The 24337-nt window shown below is 39.1% G+C and overlaps 1 protein-coding gene across 1 annotated transcript in view; it reads right to left on the reverse strand.

The window, feature by feature from the left end:
* Positions 1-24337, reverse strand: part of TNKS (tankyrase) — a 143576-nt gene that overhangs the window by 84065 nt on the left and 35174 nt on the right. The gene's annotated exons all lie outside the window — the stretch shown is intronic.

Here is a 24337-nt window from a genome sequence, read left to right on the forward strand (position 1 = left end):
TCCTAATACCTTTAATTCCACGGGAATACCTTCAGTTCATGCAGTGGTTTGGCAGGGCCGATCACTACATTAGCCACAGCAGTTATCAACGCTGCCATTAGACTGAACAGACTGAAAAAAAAAAACTAAGGGCTACTATGATGATTAGGGGACTGGAACACCTCTCTTATGAAGAAAGGCTGAGGGATTTGGGTCTTTTCAGTCTGGAAAAAAGATGACTGAGGGGGGACCTTATCAACACTTACAAATACTTAAAGGGTGGGTGTCAGGAGGATGGGGACAGGCTCTTTTCAGTGGTGCCCGGGGACAGGACAAGGGGTAATGGGCACAAACTTGAGCATAGGAAGTTCCACCTAAACATGAGGAGGAACTTCTTTACTTTGAGGGTGGCAGAGCACCGGAACAGGCTGCCCAGAGAGGTGGTGGAGTCTCCATCTCTGGAGACATTCAAAACCCACCTGGACGCGTTCCTGTGCAACCTGCCCTAGGTGACCCTGCTCTGGCAGGGGGGTTGGACTAGATGATCTCCAGAGGTCCCTTCCAACCCTATGATTCTATGAAAACATCACTACGAACCCAACCAAACCCCACAAAACTGTGATATGACGAAGGAGAGCACCATGGGAGGAACTGAACCAGGCCAGACAAGGTATGGGGATTCTGCTCCAGGGGTCGTTACTGTAACAGTTTTTCTTCCAACAATGCAGCCTTCCAGGAAGCATTTCACATATCACAATTCTCTGCTAGTCCTCGCATCTTTTGCATATTTATACTGAAGAGCCCCTTTCACCTTCTTTTTCCTTACTGGACTTTCATCATTAACTGCTCAACTTGCTGCGATAGCACTATGCCATTAACCCTGTGGCTATTAGTTGCACATACTCTAAAAAAAAAAACCACCAAAACAAAAAAAAACCAAAACCCCCAACAAACAAAACAATAAAAACCCCAAGCACCATTCATAATATGCTTTTACAAATTTTGCTGAAAATTCAAGCTCAGATCACAAGTTGAGATATTTTGTATGCTCTGCTACTTTGACTCAAGGCCATTTATCTGTCTTTACTTCACAGCCACACTTAAGCCTCCCTCTAAATCGGTGGAAAGAGACAGAGGACTGAAGATCTCCATATGCTAAGTGTCATTGCTGGCACTGGAACGAACAACTGTAAAATGGCTATGAACACCTTTAGGCTGGAAACTATTAGGTTCATAGCTAGCACAGAATGATTTCTGAACTGGGCTTTCAGCAGATGTTTTGTCTTAACACTTGCATGCTAGAGCATAGTCAATTTATTAATCAAATTATATGTCATGATCATCTTTAACAGTACAGGCTGATGATGATACAGAAAGTTCCATGAGGTTCAACCTCCTCTGCTTCAATTTTAAGAACTGTCTTCTGTTTTCCTGGTTTTCGTAGTTCTGATCCTGAATGTACAAAGGCTCATTTACGCTGCTCTGGCAGCATAAAAGAATCCTGAAGGTCAGATTTGATGGTCCTTTAGGCCACCAAAGTAGTAATAAGATGACTTTAAACAAATGAATTAAAAAAAAAAAAATCAATTCACTCTGTATTTACTTGTACCTTTTATCTTCAGTCTTTCAAGCTTAATTCAGCTCTTTTCCTTTTCATCTGAACTTTTCAAATTTTATTTATGTTTTTCCACTACTGAGCAGCTGTAGATTAAAAAAATGCCTATTCTGAGTCCCAAAAATAGTATGGTTAGAACACACTGAAGTATGCTTAACTTTAAGCATTCATGTGAGCAGCTCTATTGACCTTGATATTCTCATGTCTAATGTGCTTTGTTGAACTGCAACTACAGAGAAGGGCTATCACAATTCTTTATCAAAAAAAAAAAAAAGAAAAAAAAAGTCCCTTGCTTTTCAGCTCAAACCAGCACTAGAATGAATTCTGGCCTGCTGCCCTGCACTGTGCTGCCATGCTCCACCGCAAACATACGCCTATTTCAATAAATGTCAGATTATCATGGCTCTCAAGGAAGACAGTACTACCTGCCTGTAATATCTCTAGACCTCTTTTTGCATTACTCTGTCACCTTTTTCAGAATGCAGAAAACAAGTCTGCACACTACTTCATTAATCTGTTGTTCATCTCATGTCATTTTGCTTTTTCAATAAGGGTGAGTAGCACAAACCCGAAGTAAAAGATACCTCTGCAGCCACATAATCAATTGCTCTACCTGGTGCCATTATCACAGGCAGCCTTCCTTCCTGAAATGGTTTACACATGCATTGTGTAATGGTGGGGCTGAATAATAATAGTTATCAGTCTATCTAAATAAAGCACTCAGCACTCAAAAGGAACAATAAGCAACTGTGAGTACTGAATTATGAAAATCTGGACTCTTTCTGCATTGCATGGAGTGCCAAGTCTTCAAGTCAGACAAGCTAGGACCAGCGCTTCTTTCAACTTCCACATGATGCAGACTTGATTCTGTCAAGCAGTTTCACTCCAAACGTCTCTAACCTCTCCTTGTTTGTCAAGCAGGGAGAAGTGTACTTCAGCCCTCTGGAGAGCACTGGAGGAGGGGGGGGGGGAAGAAAAAAAAAGAACCTGTTTCAGACATAACTTTCTCAAAGTACATAGGCACCCAGAAACATAGAAAGAAGCCATTCTAGAGACAATTATGACAGGCAGGGAAAAGAAACAAAACAGGACAGCAACAGAGCTGGTCCAGGACAAGAGAAAGAAGGGTTACAGATGGGAATTATTTTAACATTGAGAGAGACATTAAGAATCCTCCAGGTGAATTGAGGTGTACAAATATTTCTTTGGTGTGTAGCAAACTTTCCTGAATACCAATAGCATATGTACAAACAAAAGTAAATATTAAAAATAGAGTCTTTGCATCTAAATCTATTCCAAACACTTGGACACCCTGCACTGTACTCATAAAACACACCGGCTACTGGTAAGTGCATTGTTACAGGTAAAGTTCTTCTATCTGCCTTCACCAATAATAAGATGGAGCTCAAGGCAGTCTTTCACAACAGTGTATGTGAGAAGCAGGGCTTTTAAACCATATTGACCTAACTGCTATGATACATGCAAGCACACGCTCATTTGGCAATGACAACATAACAAGGTGAACATATTCAGCATCTGATGACATTCTTCCAAGTCTTCACTCCTCTAAACAATAGCAAGATTCATGGCACCTGCCTACATAATTAGCAAACACCTGCAAAGAGTGGAACAATAAGAGCAATAGCAATACTGCAACCTGAAGCATACACCTGTGTTTATGCAATACACAAATGCCAGCAAATTCATACTGATGACACTCCTCAATTTGTTAAAAAAAGCTTTGATTGCTTCAATAACATAGAACAGCGTTAAAAATAGCATGGCAAGATCAAAAGAATTAAGGACAATAAATCAGGCATTAACAGAATGAAAAGGAAGGTGATTGAAAAAAAGCTAATCCTGTAAGAAAAGTACCTTTTTTCCACGCATAGAAACACCTCTCCTTACTTCTGCCAAAGGCAAAGCCAATCCATAAAACTACTGTAAAAGTCTGGGTTAGCTCAATGATCTGGAAGAGTTTAACCAGAGGGCTGTAACAAGAGGAGCTGACAAAGGTGCCTCTGACACTTCTGAACTCTGGTGTATTTTCATAAGTGTTTTCTTCTAGATCTGGAGAGGGCTTTCAAAGTAATCTTCATTATCCTGACTTACTGCAGTTTTGTGCATACACTGGAGCACATGCTGGAGCACAATGCATGGATGTCTCTCAGAAAATCCACAAAAGGATGTACTCCAGACCCTTACTTAAGGCACTCCAACTGCTAGTAGGTGCTGATTCCACAGGACTGGACCAGACTAGAGTTACCCTGGACTGAAAAAATAACAAAAAACCAAACCAAAACAAACACACAACCAAACAAAACCAAAACAACTTTAAAAAAACCCCACTATTTAGAGTTGTTGACAGAAGAGTAAGCAAAGGCTTCTAAGGCTTTGTAGTTGCAACGCAGAGAACTGAACCTGACTTTGACAAGCCTATTTGACAATATATAAAAGCAGCATACTAAAAATCTAACTTGGAAAAAACCACCAAATATAACAGAGGAGGAAATGGAAAGATGAAGGGAGGAGGAACATGAATTAAGGCAAAAGTACAGAAAATAGATTCCAGGCATGTTAATATGAGAAAAATGACCATCTCTACACAAAGGAAGAGCTGTCATTTGAAACTTTCAGGCAAAGCGGCAACAAAAGACAGAAAGAGCTCTTCAGTATTTTATGTAATCTCACCGTGTAATAGAAACAGAAAGTACAGAAATAGCTACTTTATTAGGAGAGGAAGCACCAACTACATTTCACCAGTATATAGAGGGGAGGGATGCTCTTGTCTACTCAAAGCCAGCTCTTCTGACATGCCCAAGAGGGCCAACAGCAAAGTATGCTCAGGGACTGTTCTAGACCTGTCTCCTCGCACTAAGAAACTTAACCTTTATCCCAAGTTCTTCCACGGTACACCTCCACTCAGCACATCAGAGTGAGAAGTCTGAGAGTATTTATCTGCCTTTCCCTGCCCATTCTGATACAGTTCAACATGCTTCCTGGAGCAACAATTGAGAAGTGATGCTTCCAAACAGAAATACTTGGTTTCAGACACTGAAAAAACTACTTGTTCTTCTTACTTTGTAGTCACTAAATCTTTTCTTTTTTTTTTGGTTTAACTGTAAGGATGATCAAACGTGACGTCAGGCTGCCCAGAGACATTACAGTGTCCATCCTTGGAGCTTTTCAAAACCTGACTGGACATGGTCCTGGGCAATCTGCTTCAACTGACTCTGCTTTGAGCAGGTGCGTAGGACTAGACTATCTCCAGAGGTACCTTCCAATCAGAGTTTTTGTGATTCTGTGACACCAAATCAGTTTTTACACCTCAGGTCTCCAAACTGTAAAGTATAAAAAAAAGAAATAAATCCATTAACTTTGACGGTAGGCTTAAACTAAACATTGATAAATCACTCTCAGGCATTTCTCATTCTCCAGCAGTCTAATTTCTCTGTTAAACCCAGAAGCCAGCGACAACTAAGATGGAAGAAATGAGATCAAGCAGAATTGTTGAACTATATAATTTCAGTGCTTCTATTTAAGCAAACTTGTCTGAACAGACTCGTGGCAAATTCTGATTTAAACAGCATGGCCTGATGACACTTCCTTGCTTTAGCTATCAAGTACAGGAAACCAGGACAAGCATTTGTTGGGCCAGCAACCAGAAAACACAGTAAGAACGTTGCAGCAACAAGAGAGACAGGCTCAAACAGAGAAGATATTTTTTTAGAACCCTTTCACAAATATATCTTTGTAGATCATGCAGCATGCTGGCATGAATCTGATACAGCAGTCTCATACCAAATAATGCCTTTTACATGCCCATGACATTCTCAGAAGGACCACCTTGGGCAAGAAGTGGCCTTTTTAATCAGACTTAGGTCACCTAAGTCTGATTAAAAACTGACTCCAGTTGTCTTGTAGCAAGTATTCAGATTGACAGGTTTGCGCACCTGGCCTGCAGCAAGGCTAAAATACCTACACCAAGGGGAGACAAAAAACATTTTTAGTATCTTTGAAGGAAGCTTACCAGACTGAATACCTGACGCATAGAATACTATTAACAGGGAAAAAAGAGGAGTGACCTCCTGGTAAAAGTATGCCTGTCTCCAGAAGGAAGCACAAGATACACTGGCACAAAAGAAAATCACAAGCGGTAGCACCACCCTGAGCCCTGGGAGTTGGACCCGGAAAAGAATTCTCTTTCAGCAGTCTTGATGGTACCTTCAGAGGGCAACTTGCTTCTCAGGTCAGGATGGGTTTTGGCACACTGGTAACTACATATTAACTGGTCCCACCTCACTGCAAATACACCGGTGTCTGTCTCCCACAATGGGGCTCTCTTCTTGAAACAGAAAAAGCCACAAGTGGTTCCCTTTGTGCTTTCTGCATCACAGCATACACACATTGTGAATGGCTCTGTAGAGCCATTTCAAGACCCCTCTCCTGCTAATCCTAAAGACTAGAATGGACATCGAAAAATCACAGTAATACAACAGGAAACTAAGTGCTTCCTAGGGATCTCCCATGGAGAAAAGAGGGAGTAGAGGGACATTTTAGAAGCATACCTGTGAACTTCTAAATTATTATTCTGGCTGTGATGCCAAAATCCAAAAATTATTTCCTAAAGTATTACCTCTGAAGCCTTTGGAAAATGTTAGAGACTTATTGGGGCAGGAAAAACGCCAAGAAATAAAATGTCTGGTAAGTTGTCACACAGTATGACATTTTCCTTACCCATTAAATGCAATACTTAATATCCTCAGTTTTATTTATATTTGCTCTATATGGAGGAGTAAATGCATTCTTTAAAGTAGAAAGTGTTATCTTAACTAGTATGAAATTTTGGTTTTAATGTTATAGAGGTTTTTGTTTAGATAAATATTAACACCATCACTGCTGCAATGCCAAGTGAAATCTAGGTACATTTTAAAAATGCTTACCTGACTTGTAGCTGGGACTATAAAGCAAAATGCAATAGAGATGACTAAAATTCACAAGTCAAGTATACCAAAAATGACAGCTGCTCTTAGTGCACACTAACAAATTACATTCTGCATTTAAATCATCCTTGAGACCTGAAAGATCATGCTACTTCTAATGGAACAGACTTTCTCTTTAATTACAGCTGAAACTCTCATAACAACTTTACGAATCACTGCAGAAGTGGGATATTTAAATTTTTTAGAGTAGTATGTATTTCTTCCAACAGATACGTCTTGCGAAAATAGTATCATTACTCACATTCAGGAGTAAGTCTTTTGAGGGCCCAAATCACAAATATTTAGATAATCTTTCATGTCTAACTTCTACAGGGGCAAATATTTTCCATGACAGGTAACAATGTAAAATGGAAAAATCCAATATCCCCGATTTAAAAGTGTTTCCAAAAAAACACATGTAAAATGTGAAAAGGTAAGTTGCACAGTTTTGAGCCAGAGCTGTATTCATTTTTACACTGTGCCCAATTACGATAAGAATTAATATGAAGATAGCCACTTGCAAATTTAGGCTGTTTTACAGTGAGAGATTAAACTTTTCTTCACATAAACACGATTTCTGTTGGGGGAAAAATAAAAATAAAAAAAAGAAGATACAAACACATTGCAGACAAAATTATGTGCAGGATAGAAACAGAATGACTGATATATTCACACCATGGACCTCAGGGGCTTTCTGGTATGGGCAAAGTTAAATAACTGAGGTTAAACTCCAGATGGCTGTATTTCAAATTAGCCTGACAGCACTGTATATATAATACACGGTACACAGTGGACATCAATCATTACAGCAGATGCTCATTTTGTGAGTTGAAGTTAACACTGCTTTTAACAAACTTAAGTCTCAACATGGCCAAAAGGAGACTTCATGTATCTAGCTTTCAAGCTGTACTGGGTGCAGGTGTCAAGGCTTTGGTAGCAGGATGTGCTGCTGGGGTGGCCTCTCTGAGAAAGGACATAGGGTTGCCCTGTGCTGGACTCAGCCACTTACAGCTGTCTCCAACAGACCCACCGCTGGCCAAAGCTGAGCCCATCAGTGACACTGCGGTAACATATTTAAGAAAGGGCCAAAAATGTGCAGCAGATGAGAGAGGAGTGAGAAAATGGGAGAGGAACAGCCCTGAAGACACCCAGGTCAGAGAAGGAGGAGAGGGAGGAGGTGCTCCAGGTGCTGGAGCAGAGATTCCCCCTGCAGCCCATAGAGGACCATGCCAGAAGAGATATCCATACTGCAGCAGGTGGATATGCCTTGAAAGAAGCTGCAGCCCATGGAGAAGCAGGTTTTCTGGCAGCTGTGGCCCATGGGGACCCACACTGGCACAGTCTGTTCCTGAAAGACTGCACCCCATAGGAAGGACCCATGCTGGAGGAGTTCTTGAAGAACTGCAGCCCATGGGAAGAACCCACGTTGGAGAAGTTCATGAAGGACTGTAACCTGTGAAGAGGGATCCCGTGTTGGAGCAGTAAACAAGTTACTTAGGAGATGACTAATAGGTCTCGGTCAACCTTTCAGATGTTCAGGAAACCCTGATACAGCCAAAGAACATCATCCCATGGCTTAAATGTAAAGTAAGCTGAGTGTACTGGACTAATTTAAAAATTCTTCTTAAAAAGAAGCATGCCCAGTTCTTTTAGCTTCCTTTTAACTTTAGGATTAATAAACATCTCAAGACTTCACTATCTACTACAGCTTCATGATTAAACAATCGTGAGACTCATCCTTCAAACAACTGGCAATACAAAGAAAAAAATGTACACATCTGTTAGCACTGTGTAGGTTTTCCTCAGGTCTATATATTTGCATCCGATTATTCCCAGAGAGACTCTTGGTTCACCATTTTGACAAACAACACAGAATACATTAATTCCTATACTGGTTAATATCATTTTTCAAGGCAATACAAATACAGACTTCTTCAAAGTGGTCAAAAGATGATCGGCTTCCTGTGCTCAATGGCTCCTTTCTCTACTTTCAGTAGCATGGAGAACAGTGTTTCTCTCTACCAGAAATAAAGTAACTGGCATTGTCTGAAATGGTATTTTTCTGAAATTTCAAGATAACAGCACTGTCTAGTGATTTTAATTAAACCCACCGCTGCTTTGCTGTAAATAATATGCTCATCACAACATGTACTTCATAAATCTTAGGCAAACCCTGTATTGTTGTCTTCTGGCTTGTCAGGTCTGCCTGCCTTTTCCATGTGTCAGCAAGTAAAATGGTCTGTGAAAGGCAAGAGCGGCACCTAATTTTTAGAGGGATATTGTCCAGAAACAAGGTGCATCAAGTAGAAATGCAAAAAGAGAATAAGTAGAAGGAACACAGGGAATAGCCTCAGGGTCCTCCTGTCATTTCTAACAAAGTAAAGTCTGTGAAAACAATAAAGGCACTGCAGGAAACTGAGGAAGGTGCAGGGGGAGAGACCTGGTGACATGAACTTTGCTGTCAGTTTGCTGCTTGCATGGAGCCAATCACTCATGTCTTCCAAGGCCTGCAGCTTTGTAGAAACTTGCTTGAAATAACTGTATAATTGACCTCAGGTTTTAATAAAGGAAGTTTCAGCTGATTTGTGGCAGTGGACCATTACATCTATGGGTCAGTTAAATTCCAATGTCATTTTATTTCTACTCTAAAGACTTTGTCCAGACTTCACACAGACACAGTTGCCCTATGTTCTGTGGAGCCTAGAACATCCCTCCCCTCACACCCGAGCTGTCCTAACTCTCTCAGCCACAGCTATACAAATTGCCATTTCCAAAGGAATAAGCTTGGGGATATGAAAACAATTTTCCAACGAAGTGCTAAAAGGAAACAGTTAAAAACCGCTTGCTCATCGATACAATCCTCTTTATGCAGCAATGCATCTATAAATGCATAGAAGCAAGGGAAATCAGAAGAGGAAAGAATTAACTCACAGACTTTCTTCCACGACCTCAAGAGGAGAGAGAAAGTATTTTGTGCTCCCTTTATCTACTTGATAAATGTGAGGGGGTTGGTTTGTTTGTTTTTATTTTATAAAACAGTTCTTGTCCACTGAGACAGCTTATGTTTCTCACTGCTAATTTAGGCCCCAACTCTGCAACTTGCTTCTCGTGATCAACCCTCAAAGATCAAACTTAGCTGACCTAATCACAGGATTTCTGCTGCCTCATGTCATGTCCCAAGTTGCTTAAAAGGACTAATATATACAACAATGAAAAATATGAGTCACGTATGGCCTAATAAGTTTTATCACCCAAAGCAGCAGGATCTGTGGAGTCTGGAACAAAGCAGCAGAGAAATAAGCTTATTATCCATAAAGAGGGAAGCCTAATCTTAAAAAATTTCAGATTAATAAAATATCAGGACACAGCCTATTTTTGTTATAAGGGAAATTATTAGACTATGTGAATCACAACAGAGGATAAATCCTCTTTTGTCCAAGTTTTGGGCCTGTTAGCAGTTCCAAGGAAAAGTAAAATGACACCAATGTCTATATATCATACCTATAACAAATCTCAGCTACGTGGTCTCTAAATTACCACTGAAAACTATTATTCTACTCTGAACAAAAACGTAGCTACCTATGTGGAACAGGAGTAGAAAAAGCATCATGGGAAACAAAGGTTTCTGGTACTTACTAACTATTTATGAAAGATCATCAATAGCGTAGAACACATACATTCATACTTTATGGTCTACTGTTTTTTAATTCTGGTTCTCTAAGTGTTACAACATAATTGAGTATGACTTATCAATGCATTTCCAAAGCACCAAAAGACTTTTGCTTAATTTATGTTATAGCTTGCCAGATGCATGAAAATTTTCCATTAACAATGTGGTAACCAATTCAAAATTTTGTGTCTTGGTGCAAGACGGACAATAGATTAACTATTATGTTAAAATTAGAAACTGTTCAATGCCATCAACCAAGTAGAGCACTTAATCATATAGTTCTTGTAAGCATAAGAACAGTCCCATTGCACTACAGGGGAAAAATTATAAAACATATGATTAAGTGCTACTAAATTAGGTAAAAATCACAAAGAAAAATGTAATTTCAAAAAATCTCTAAAGCATCCTGGAAACAAACAGGCTTGTGAGACATGGAAGGCTGAATCTTTGTTGTCAGAGCTTCTCTTTCATTTATGAAAGGAGTCATGATAAAGAAAGGCCACAGCTGATGCATTTTCAAAGGCATAGATGACTTCTTAGCTCCCAATGAGGTCATGCTTTTTAAAATCGCCTCCAAAATTACTAGAGGTTTAGCATAAATCTTAATACAAAGCTAATGATAAATTAAACTGTGAACCTTCATGACAATCTGATGAAGAGCCATGTACAAATGACAAATTCAATCTAGTTTCAGAGAAAACTCCTACAGCCCTGAAAGAGTCTCCACGTATTACATCCACAAGAGACTGACAATAGCCCTGATACAAAGTGAAATCCTTTTAGCTTCCAGAAAAGCAGTATAAAACAAAACAAACAAAACCACAAAACAAACACCCCAAACAAAAAAGCAGCAATTAGCCTCATCAGGTGGGCTTTCGATGAACAGGAAGCATGGGAAGAACGAGTCCACCACCTAGAACCACCAACTCTGCTCATGAAATCAGAAGAAGAAAGAACCCTTGAATGCCAAGGAAAAAAAGCGACAATGTTAATTTGTACAAAAGGGGACCAAAGACAGATGCAGGCAATTAAAAAAGGATATTGTTCTATGTCTCCCTTGTGCTGTGTGCAGTAAAGAGTAATCAGCATAGGAAGATTTCCAAGGTTTGTTGTTTGCCCTTGAATTGTGAGAGGTTCGGGCCAATGCCACCGTGAAGAACCACACCCCCAAAGCATAAGACTGCACTGCAGTGACTGCAGGAGGCTGTGGGAGAAAGCTTAAGAGGAAAGAGATCCTGTGTTAACCCCAGGACTAAAGGCATTTGAACTGTCAGCCCCCATTTCTACGGAGAGTACCAAGACAGCCATCTTGTAGCCAGGAAGTATGTCGGACAGACACCCAAAAAGGGCTGACTCACACAGACAGAGGAGGCTTGAAGGACAAGTCCTGCCTTCTCATACCTGAGCACAACAGCTTCAATGAAGAGCCATCAGGGATAGTTACGAAACTGTTATGAAACAGAAAAGTCATGAAAACTCAACCATCGTATTAAAGACATGCTCTCACAGCTTAGAAATTTTAATTTGAATTCTTAAAGAGAAAAAAAATCCCACCTATGTTCCTTTGTCCATGAAGACAATAAAAATAGAAAATGCAAAATAACGGGCCTGCCTGCTTATTACTCTGATGGGAAATACTGCTTTGGCCTGCATTATTCCTCTATACCCATATATTATGCTTCTCCTAAAATAACTGCATGCAGAAAAAAAATACTTTAAATAAGTAACTTGATTTATTTTATGAAATCTGGAACATGGCTTTATTTGCCTACTCACAAGACGCCGACTACAGCCACTGCCCTCAAGTCACCCATAGTATCCCAGAGCACACCACCACCCAGTGAGATCTTCACTGGAAAGGCCTCCATCTTCAGAGATGATGAACATCATGGCCCTGCTTCAGCAAGCAACATTTAAAAGTCTGAATAAACCCTAATTTAACCCCAGATTTTTCCTGGATTACAACCAGAGTGCTCAGCATCTGGTAGGATTGAGCCCTAAGGACATACACAAGGAGAAATTAGCAATTTCAATTTAAATGCTAATACGTATTCTTCCCAGTGAAAATTGAAGTATAACAAGTGATCTCTCGTCACACAGAAACAGCCTTGATTGCTATTTAATGATCACAACGAATAGTTAGAAAGCATGAAATGAAGCTAATAAATCTTCTGTTGAGCCTGAAATTTTCAGCAAACAAAAGTACTCAAAGTACTTGAACAAATTTTTAAGTTTGGGTTGGTTTTTTGGGGTTTTTTTTGGGTTTTTTTTGTTGTGTTTTTTTTTTTTTTTTTTAGTGCTACCTAAACAATTTTAAACACACCATATTCTATGAAATTCAAGTTCATGCATCAGCACTATTCACCACAGGATCTGTTGGCTTTACAATGATAAACTAAGAAATAAAACAAACACTATGGAAGTCGTTTTTCTCCACTCTCACTCCAGCCTTCTGGGAGAGGTTTGTTTGCATTTTGCCATATCTAAGCTAGGTTCTGTTTGAGGTGAAGGTAGGTTTAGGATGATTTTTGTTTGACAATTAAATAATTTTAACAATTAAATTAAAAATTTTATAATTTCTTAAAAAATAGTCACCAAGACTGCATTTTGAATGGGAAAGATGAAACAAACAAGCTCAAAAAACTCTAAAGCCTGGGACTTCGGAATCTTAGCAGTCAATACTTATTTTTGATACCTTGAATGAATAAGTCACCACTGAAATGGATACTTAGTTTAGTAGAAACTTACCAGTTTATTCAGAAACTTATAACAGTAAAACATGCATTCCCTGAGAAGCATCCATTCTAGAAGTCTCTTCATGCACCAATGGAAAACAACACTTCTGACAGTAATTACATAAAAATTATACTCTTGTTACCTAACACATGAGAACTGCCTCATTTTTGCCGATAATATAAACATACATGTGCATGTGTGTGTACATGTGAGAAAACACTCCACACACACACCACACCCCCAGTATAACACACAAACTTTCTCCAGAATTAAAAAGCTTGTGTAAAATACAACAGAAGCAATGCGGTTCTATTTCAATCTTACATACAGTGTACTCTTTAATTAGAGATACATGCACCAAGCCTCCATGTTCAGACTCCAAATGGTGCTATATTCAACTGTAGAGGGACATTTGGAATATTTCTAGAAAGAAAATGGAGTCTCTTACAGGCTCAGATTATTCTTTGCAACCTGTACAATAAAGAAGATGTTACAGGTATTTGCTTCAAGTTACCTTCCTCCCCTGCCCTTCTCTCCTCAATTTACTGCCCCTTCAACAGAAGGAGTGGGGCGGATGGCCTCCGGGTTTAGACACCCCGCTCGTGTCAGGACATGGAAGATGAGCCCCATCAGACCAGTTGAAGTGATAGTCTAAGTTACATGATATTAAGAATAAGTTTCTTGTATCTCCTCATTCACCTCTGGAAAGTTTTGTGCAGCACAACAACGAACTAACCCGTGGCCACATGAAACGTAAACTGTATCTGAGCCTGCTCAATCAGATCACCTCGTCAAGTAAGTCTGGTCAATTCCATTACATATTTCTACAATTATAGAAGTCCCCTATGCCCTGAAATTAATTTCGAAATTAATTTGGAACAGGCTGCCCAGGGAGGTTGTGGAGTCCCCTTCTCTGGAGATTTTCAAGACCCGCCTGGATGCAGCCCTGAGGGATGTGCTTTAGGCAATCCTGCTCTAGCAGGGGAGTTGGACTAGATGATCTCTAGAGGTCCCTTCCAACTCTGAAGATTCCGTGATTCCGTGAAAGACTTCAAGATAGGTGGTCTAAGCTCGGAAGAACATGAAAGCAAAACAAGCTGCATCCAAGAAACATGACTCTTTACAATATACTAATCGTAGACAGAGCTGGTAGCAATTCCGATAGCTGCTAAGAAACTAAAGGTTACTTAACAATTATGATTTAAAGACTAGTTTCCATTGTAATTCTGCCAACTTTGACTCCTTCAGGCTGAAATTATTGCATAGCTCAGTGTAATTTCTAAAATTATACTAAAAGAATTGCACTACAAGACAAAGAGTGCTTGTGTTGTCCACAAAACTCACAGATAATGCTTTGCGCATTTGAACAAGATATAGCACCTCTTCTAACTTCTTTGAGAAGAAATTTTAACATTTAGATATTTCAGAGTAGAGGCTTGAAACGTGACAGAACATAGTCCAAAGTTAGAAGAAATGCCTAGTATGGCCAATCTGAAAAATCCAAGCCCATCTGTCTAAACTGTAGGTTGATGAAGACTGTAGCTTAGATTAGAAAGGTCAGGGCAAATGGGGGATAGAAGTAAAGGAGAACGCTGGGGAAAGACTGAAAAAGGAGATGCTGGAGTGGCCTATTTATATTTAAACACATTCCCCTCCAAGATCTGGTTGACTTCTGGCCTTCCCTTCTGATATGGTCATACCACACTTTCCCTCTTGTAGGATCCCTCACTCACACTCTACAAAATGACAGCCAATATTCAGTAATGAATAAGGAAGGACAGCACAACAAACTAATTGCAGGACACCTGCTTTATTTACTGCATAAATGGGAATGTACATAGGAACTGCTGGAAGCAGCAAAAGCAACAGCAGAGTCCGATGCACATCCCTGTTCAATTTATGATGGAGCATCCTAGGGTGAAATGGGATATCTGAGACAAAGACACATGCTGTGATGCTGTGCTTCAAACCCTGCTACAAGAGCGGCACCATCAGCAAAAGGGCAAGACAAAACCTGAAGCATGGAAGTTTCAAAGAGCACAAATAAACCCACAAAGGACTGTCACAACTTTAAGTATACATTGTCTGATCTAAGGAAGAATTTTCAGACATACTGTTAAAAACGTATTTCCTACTGAATGAGAACAATCACAAGCTTAAAACTTAAGTTAATGAAGCCACAGGGACATGAGAACAATCACAATGGTTTTCAAAGAAATAAAAGTTACATAAGCAATAGGTAAAGGCATTTTTAAATACATTTGTACAAAAATTCTTTTAGACTTTTAATGCCTCATAAGGAAACAATGGAAGCAAAAAGTAATTTTATTTCTCCTTTCTAAATATTGCCCTAAAACCACTTGAGCATTTAAATTAACAATATGTAACTCAGGAACCCAAGCCCCTGAGTATTAACTACTTTTTAAAGTCTTATCCTTGAAATTAAATCACATCTAGCATGTGTGCAGTAAAATTAAAGGGGGAAAGAAAGGTTCTGACCCACCCAGGTGCCTTGCGCCATAGAGACCTCGGGATGCGCCCCGTGCCGGGCACTCAGCAAGGCGGGAGCACTTTCCAGCTGGGAAGAACAAGCCCACCGTCACCACAACAGAACTGGTGCAGCAGCTCTGTACAGAAAGAGTGCCCACCACAGCCACAGCGCTCGGTAGCAATGTGACAAAACCAAGACCTTCTGTAAGGACCTACTTTCAGCTCTTTTTCACTTTGAAGGAGCTGGAAGAAACCTTCTCCTAGACTGACATATCCCTACCAATCAGGTTTGGATTTACTTTTAGTGATATTAAATTTCTGGATTTACTTTTAGTGATATTATTAAATTTGGTATACACACATAGCAAATCTTCCTCAAATGCATACTTTCAAGTTTGACAAAGCTTCTTAGTAGAAGACGTCAGCTCAGTAAGGGCTTGCAAGCAGGGCATCAAAACCATGCTTCTTACTGAGATTATTCCAGTATGACCTTTCAAGCCAAAGCACCTGGCCAGGTTAGTCATTTTAAAAGAAACAAATCCTTTAAAATAAAATAAATCCCAAGTTTGCATTCTCCTTCAAACTCAGAAACAGCTCCTGTGGAAATGAAGTAAGGAAAAATAAAACGTGACTGGTATAAAAGAGGGAGGTTAGAAAGCTACAATTAACAACCTGAAACATAACACAATCTCTTCACTGTATTGAAATTCTTTTGAAATATGGGCATTTATTTAACACTCTCAAAGGAGTTATTTTGCTAGCTCAAGAAAAGAAGAATGGAAGTCATACCAGAAACTGAGAACATGTAGGTGTGGGGAGGAGGAGGAGGAGAATGAGACGTAGAGTCAGGAAGCTAGCCAGACAGAGGAGCTGAAGACATCATGGATTCTGCATGAATAATTTAGAAGACAATCAGGATTAGGAGCCGCGGGAACAAAACCACCAAATCTACAGGCCTAGTGACAGGCACGGTAAAAGATGGACATCTCAAGTAAGGGGTGCACATACACATGCATGCGAAGGTGTTGGCAGGATGTGGGGACCAAGATAAAAAGCTTAAGAAGGACAAGCCCTGGTCCTGGATCTGGGACCAGAAGCTGGATAGCACTGGACAGAGCAGATAAGACTACTGTGAGAAACAGCTTCATGAGCCAGTATCACCACGTTTATAAAGAATGGCGAAAACAGCCTATTACTTCTACCACACACTAGCCTTTTTAACAGTGCTTCCTTGTCTGGAAGGCAGTGAAGTAACACATGAGACACTTGACACCTATGTGCTTTATAGCAAGATGCAATGAATCTTTACTCAGTTGCTAACAGAGATGAAGTAGAATAGCAAAAACCCACTGTTCTTCAGCATGTTAGAATGACACTGCAGACCAAGTAGAAATATTGGTCAGAACCAAGAAGAAAATCCTGTTTCCAAAGGAAATATTTAGCTGCCTTAATCACATATGTAAGCCTTTTTTTCGTGTCCTGCACCATTCACTCTTGGTTTCAACTCTTGCAGCAAATGAAGCAGGAGCCATGCGGACAGCACTGTACTTCACTGTGCAGTCTTGATTCCTCCCCAGTGCATAGCCATCTGTCCTGTTGAATGAGGCAGTGGGGAACAGTAAGCAGTCTCATAAGCGGAGTCTGTGTCCTAACACATGTGTAAAAGTAAAATTAAGATTTTCTGCCTCTCCCACTTCCTAGTCAGTGTATTTTTCTTACACAACACTAACATTCTTTCAGATTCATCTATTCAGCCTGGAGAAAACAGTCTTAAATCTTTTGTCTGCACGTTCACAGGATCCACAGATTTCACAGTTGAGGGTGGCTCACCACTTTCAAAATTTAAATGTGGCTTCACTTTCTGAAGAAAACAGTTCAACTATGAAAGGCTACTCTTGAAGTTACAGTACAAGAGATAATGTGAACTTTTGTTTGCAGGAATTATCCAGCTAGCTAAAATTTTTTTTCAAGAAAGTTCCATACTTGTTTACAGACTAGATTACACATTAGAATCAAAGATAATACACAAAAACTACATTGAAATAGTTACAACTGCAGCATGGCTATCTTACAAACAAAACCAAACAAATGAAAACTTACATCATATAACATTCGCCATCCATTCATTTCTTACACCACTTCACCCTGGCTTACTATCGCATGCAGTATACAGTGTGAGAAGGCCACTTTGGTACAACAATCCAGAAAGTTATGCACGGACAATGGAAAGATGTAGTAGAGATCAAAGTAGTATTTGGTCTCAGGAATGGCAGAAATTGCCATTAATAACCGTAAATGTACAACACAGACTAAGCAAAAAAACACCAACAAACAAATCCTAAATTTAACCAAAAATAAAATTATCTAATCAACATTTAGAGTAAAAGAAAAAATTTCATGAAGTTTAAGATTGGTCAGTGCTCAAGACAAAGAAACAAAAAGATGAGTGCTCTGATGCACTGTGGAAATAGAAATGCTTCTTACACATTTCTGCAATTATTTTTCCTAGGGCAGCATGGAAAACACATTTTGGGCTCTTTACTTACAAGGTTTAGAGATCTCATTTGTTATTCTGTCCATTTGAATAACAACAAATCTTAGGAAGAAAAGCTCTTTTGAATTTGATGTTAAATTTCAGTGTGTAGCATAGGCTAAATAAATTTGTGTACATCGGGTTTCTGAAAGCTTTCAAAGCATCCAAAACTCTATAGAGTAGCAGAGCTGAGAATTGGAGAACTGAAAGACTGCACTTAGGTGCTTTGTGAAAGCTTTGAAAAAGTAATTTGTACCTTTGACAAGTTAAGAGTTTGATTCCATTCAAAGAGTTCTTACCAAATATTCCTAAATGGATATCATGGTAAAAAGGAAAGCTGAAAGAGTGAAAAACCTAGCAAAGGTGTAAATCAAAACCACACTTTTCATAAGAGCACCAATCCTGTATCCCACAGTGCCCCTTCTTGTTTCACCACCTACACAACAGACTAAAGACTTTTAACTCCTTGCCTAAATAGAGGATAAGAAGGAAAAGTTGTCTGATCTAGCCAGACAGCCACTTTCCAAAAGAAGCCCTTTCAAGACACATAACTAAGTTTAAACAGAAGATGAGGATGGTCGCACTCGTCTCTAAAAGAGGGAACAGGGGGAAAGAGAGGAGAAGCTCTCATTATCCTAAAACTAGGCACTATGAAACAAAAGCATCCAGAGCATTAAAACATGGAAATGGAAGATTTAGGCATCAGAACATAACATGAATCCTTCCACAAGCCCTTCAGTGAGAGCTTAAAGAAGCTATGTAGTCAGAGAATCAGAACAAAAGTACTTCCAAGGATCAGACACTTAAAAGCAGGAGAAACTTGTTTCTTTCATGACAAAACACACTGGAACTTCTGTTAAATAATCTACCACATTGAAGGAAACACTTATATTATTCAATTACCAGAGAAAACTGAAGAAATTAGAAGGACCTAAGATAAACTGAGGGAATGTGCAATAAAATGGGTAGACCAAAGGAGTACTGACAAATTAAAACAATAAACACTGCATGCATAATACAAATCATCTGGAATTCTACTGCAATCTAAGCCACAAATTTAAGAATTCAGAATTCCTTTAGAGGCTCCCATAAAACATTTAGCCCTTCTGCAATCACAGAGGTAATACAAAGCAAAACTTGGAATAAAAAAAATGCCATGAAAGCTATTAGATCATCACTACAGAAGTCAACTGGATGTTATATCAGAGCCCAGCACTTAAATCAAGATATGCTGTCTCGAAATAATAATAGAGTGCTGGAAAGTGTAAAGAGAATTAGTGATACTGGCAGTATCACCAAAGTGCAATTTCATTTTTACGAAGTCTAAAGAACATGGACTGCTCTTCTTGAAGAGGAAACATAACAAGTGCACACAAAGTTTGGCATGGCATCTAGAACAAAGAGAGGACTGTTTCTGCCTCTTTCCTCTCAATGTGAAATGAAACGGAAATGTGACCATGCCAGAACTGAGAAAGGAAAGCATTTAACTCCTGGACTGCCAAGTAACCTGTGCGCTTCCTTCAGAGGAAAGCGGGAACTAGACCACACACTAAATGAGATTTTTTAAAATTATATATTTACAAATATAACAAGATAGTCACAATCATGATGATCTCTAAAAACAGGAGACAAGATTTATATAACCATCTCGTTAGAGCTTCTAGATGAGAGACACCTAAATGGTAGACCTTACATGAGGTCCGTGCCACAAGTACATTTTGCACACATCTTTCCAAAGACTGTAGGAGCAATGCCCTAGCATTCTCAAAGGAAAGTCGATAATCCTCGTAATTTTCCAGAAAGTAGATGTAAAGTATCACCACGGACTCCAAACATAAAAGCATTACATGACACATATATCAGTGAACTAGAGCAGATGGCTTGTTTCCTTCTGAGGTGGTCTTGGTAAAAACAAGGAGAGTAGACCTACCTGAGTGCTAAACAAACAACAATAACAAAAAACATACATTCAAAGCACAAACGAGTGCTGGGAAAGGCCCTTCGGACCTCTTGCTTCAAGACGTATGCCAACAGCCTATATCAAATAAGGTGAAGGTTTTCTGCAGGGCAAGGATATACCTCAACTGCTGGGTTTCTTGCACTTTTCTTTAAGGCAGCAACACCCCGGTGTCACCATCAGAAAGGATGATGGCCCAGATAAACTTATGGCCCAAACCATTATAGCAGGACGTGCCCTCCTTACCATTAAAACGCTTCTCCTTGTGCATTAACTTTTGTTATACTGTTTCTTAAAGACAGAAGGTACACCTTGTCCAAATGATCCGATTTCAGAATACAATATATAAGAATTAGATCAAGTAAGAGGAAAGTGGGAGGAGGTGGGCACCTCACAAAACGAAGTGCTAGTGCCTATCCAAAATGCCTTCAAAATCTTAAGAGTATCTGAAAGGAATCACCACCAACCCAGAAGGATTTGAGAAGGTCAAGCTGTAAAGGTGCCACAGTGAAAATAAAACTAACCCAAACTAAAATAATTTCTTCTCTTCCTGCTAATGTTAAAATGGATGAATTGTTCCTACGACCCATTTTTCACTCTCTAAAGTTCAGTAAACTTTCTGTAGTGAAATATCAGATTTTTCCCTTCCTTGCAAGCAAAGTATGCCTAGATGACAGTTCACTTTAAAAAAAATAAATTGTGCAAATATATTTCAAGAAATGGACTATGCTCCTCACTTAAATTAAAAAGTTGACATGACAAATAGATGAAAACATGAATCTTCATTAACACTTCTGGTAACCTTAGCCCAGCTGTACTTTCACCCATCAAGCTGTCCTTCACATCCAAAAAGCAGAAGTGAGAAATGCTCAATAGGACCTACGCACTTTGTTTGTAAAAGACATTATTTCCATAGTAAGTAGGAAGATCAGAGTCTTGTTTAACTTTGAAAATTTGTTCTATTAACAAACAAGACATTATTTTGTACCCAAGAAATCTTCCTTTAATCTGGAGATGCAGCAGTTTCCAAACTTTTTTTCATTTTGACCTGTTGCAAGGGAATAATTCTTGAAACCAACCAAAACCAACACTGCAAAACAGTGGCATGGAGCAGTCAAGAACATATTATCCAATGAAAGTGCCTTCAGCTCCTGCTAACAGCTTTGGAAACTGCTCAAGTACAAAGAACGACCATTCACATAGAAAAAGCATTTCTAAGCAGCAGATAATATGGGGAAGTGGCGAAAAAGCATCACTGTGTGAAAAATCAAAATAAATCATTCACATAAATCATTAACAGTATTATTGGCTCTTCATATACTGTACCAGAAAGAAATAAAAGGATATTAATGTTTAAAAAGGCAATAAGCAGCATAAGAGCATAATGAAGATTAATATGACTGGTAGTGCAAAAGCTCCCAAAGGCCCTGTTCTGAATGGGAGTCCCACAGTGCTATGTACAGCAACAAAGATGAGTCCCCATCTCAGAAACCACGCACCCCAAAGGCAATTAAAACTAAAGTAAAATTAACTAGTATATTAATTTGACTTGTGTAACAGCTCTGTTTTGTAGATGCAATATGGTTTTGGAGTCTTTACTACCACTGCAGCCTAGAGAAAAAGTAGATTACAGTCCTCTTCCAACAACCTCATTCAGGAACAGTAAGGGATACTAAGGAAGAACAAAAAAAAAAATATTCACCCTCTCAGTCATGAAGTGCTTGGCTCGCACAAATGCTGCTTATCCTGCAGAAGGGGAAAAAAGGCTGCCTTCCTGTTTAAGTAGTAAAAAGCAGATTCCCCAATTCTATAACCTTCCCCCCACCTTTTTTTTTTTTTAAAGAAGCTGGAACTTGGTGTTTAATGTCTATAAAATTCACTTTAATCTACAAAGAAATTTTCAAAGTCCATTTCCGTCAAAATATTAGCCTTCCATTTGCATCATGTATCCTTTACAAAACACACATTTTAAGAGCGCGTTGCAAGAAAATGGCTGGAAGTCATCCCAGAAACTACTGCATTATATATCCTCACTGTAATTCAGGAGAAAAAGATACTGTACTTTATTCTAGACTGGGAGACAGAAAAGAACAAATCATTGTGGATTCAGCATTTGCTGCCAGAACACCAGAAATGCTTTTTACACAGCAGAAATGTCCTTTTAAAAACACATACAGAATTCTTTGTCAAATTTAAAAGATTTAACCAATTACCAACAAGTTTTCTGTTCACTTTTGCTAAGTTGGAGGTCAAAGAGAGACTATAATCACAGTTCATTTGTAAAGTGATTAACACCAATGCATGAACTTATGCAAACGCTTGATCAAAAAAGTATTAAGGGGAACCTTGTTCTCCAACAACCAATACAGCAGCAATGTGGAAAAGTCTATTATGGTCATAGACATCGATACAAAAAGGAACCCAAAATAACATCATGAGAACAGCCTTGACAGGCATGCTGTTTAAACATGCAAATACAGTAACAATTGCAGATCGTGCTTTCAGGAACACTCCACTTTTAAAAGCTCTAAATATGAACATTTCTAAAATCTCAGCATTCAACATTAAATACTGAAAATTAAGTTAATACATCCTACTCATCCTTAATCCGGTAATACCTTTAAGTCCTGATGCACCTAATTGCAAAGCATTGCTGTAGCTAAAGATTATCCCAAGCCAGAGAGATCCTAAGAAATCCCTTAAGCCCCCTTCTTCTAGAGGGATGAAGGAAGACCTGAAGGTAACAACATACGGAAAATGCATGAGAAAGTAGCAGCCTAACAGAGATACTAGAAAGCAGGGCAGCATCCAGAAAAATTAAGCTCTTAATAGAAAGCTTCCACTTAAATGGCATCCAGTGTCAGCTTTTTCAGTTATTGTGAATCATACAGCAGCTAAAGCCTGAATCAAACCCTGTTTACACAGCTTGGAGCTCAGGTGCACAGCACAGAGAGAAACCAGCATAGCCAAGAGCCACCTTGAGGACAAAGCTGATAAAACAAAAAAAGCTGATTCTTTTGCTAGGAAGAATAAACACGTACAAAAATTACATCTTTTCATGAACAATACAACACCTAAGTAGCAGCAGAAGTGGCTCTGTGCATGGGTGTTTATATGCACAACCTGGTAACATCCATTGGTTGGGGAAGCTTGCAGTCACTGGATGCCAGTGTGCAAGGTATTAGGGGTGAGGCCAGGGACACAGAGTGCTTGCTGCACTCGACAGGACGTTCTCAGAGAGCTGCTTCTAACCCATCTCCACTTGTTTGCTATGACATGTTGCCCTCTCCATTGCCTAACGCACGATGTGGCGACCTATTGCACAGAGAATTCAATGGAGCAGATGTGAAGTCACCATCACAGGCCTTCCTAAATCTTCTGCTGTTCCCTGAAGTTGATCTTTGAGCATAGCCTGAAGAGTAACTCTAGAGCCTGGAACCCCCAAAATGTACATATATCAAGTTCCCCAAAACTAAGTGCCAGACATCCACTAACACCTTTGAGGTACCTTGACTCCCTGGTGCCCTTTCCGTCCTCAGCATCTGTATAACTGTACCCATTAACAGCCAAAAGTCAGATTAACCTGCTTAGCACAGTTAACATTAGTGTTAACAGTGTAGGAACGTGTTTAAATTTGACACTGAGTAATTAAACTAAATCATATGTATTTAAAGTGCATTGTTCCGAAGGCACTCTCAAATCACTGCAGAGCTGTAGATAATTATGTATAGCAGTCAGCGCACTGGAAAAAGAAGATGAGGAAATGTTCCTGACAAAGCGAAGGGAGCTGCTGTGCTCTGAACATAATCTGAAGAAATAATACGGGTGTTGCATAGCACATAGCCTATAAATTAAGCTGTCAATAAAAAGAGAGAGAGAATAGGGGAAATAAAGGCAAAAGAAGAAAAATAGCTATTTCTTCAAATGAAGCTCAGCTGCTGAATCCCTTTCTATAAACCTAATTGTATATATTTTAAAATTCAAGATTACTTTGTTCTAAACATTATTTCCTAGATGTCAAAATCAGCACAGAGGACCATGTATTTCTTGATACCGATTTGACAGGCTACTATATTATATTTTTTATGCTTACTGGTATGCTACAACACTTAATTTATAAAAAAAAAAATTCTGTAAAAACAAAGTTGTATCTGTAGAATATTTTCATGAAACATATTGTTTGGCAGCTAATAGCCCCTAAAAAGAAAAAAAAATTGGTGGGTGAGAAAGAGTTCTACCCAAAATGACTAACGAGGAAGAGGAAGGAAAGGGTAGCATGTGAATCTGCAGCAAAATATAATGTAACTATTGATCTCTGCAATCAGTAGCAGGTTGTCTTTCAGATCACAGGTACTTTTATAGTTATACAAACGTC

The sequence above is a fragment of the Larus michahellis genome, chromosome 5 (genome assembly GCF_964199755.1).
Source record: "Larus michahellis chromosome 5, bLarMic1.1, whole genome shotgun sequence".
Classification (NCBI taxonomy): Eukaryota; Metazoa; Chordata; class Aves; order Charadriiformes; family Laridae; genus Larus; species Larus michahellis.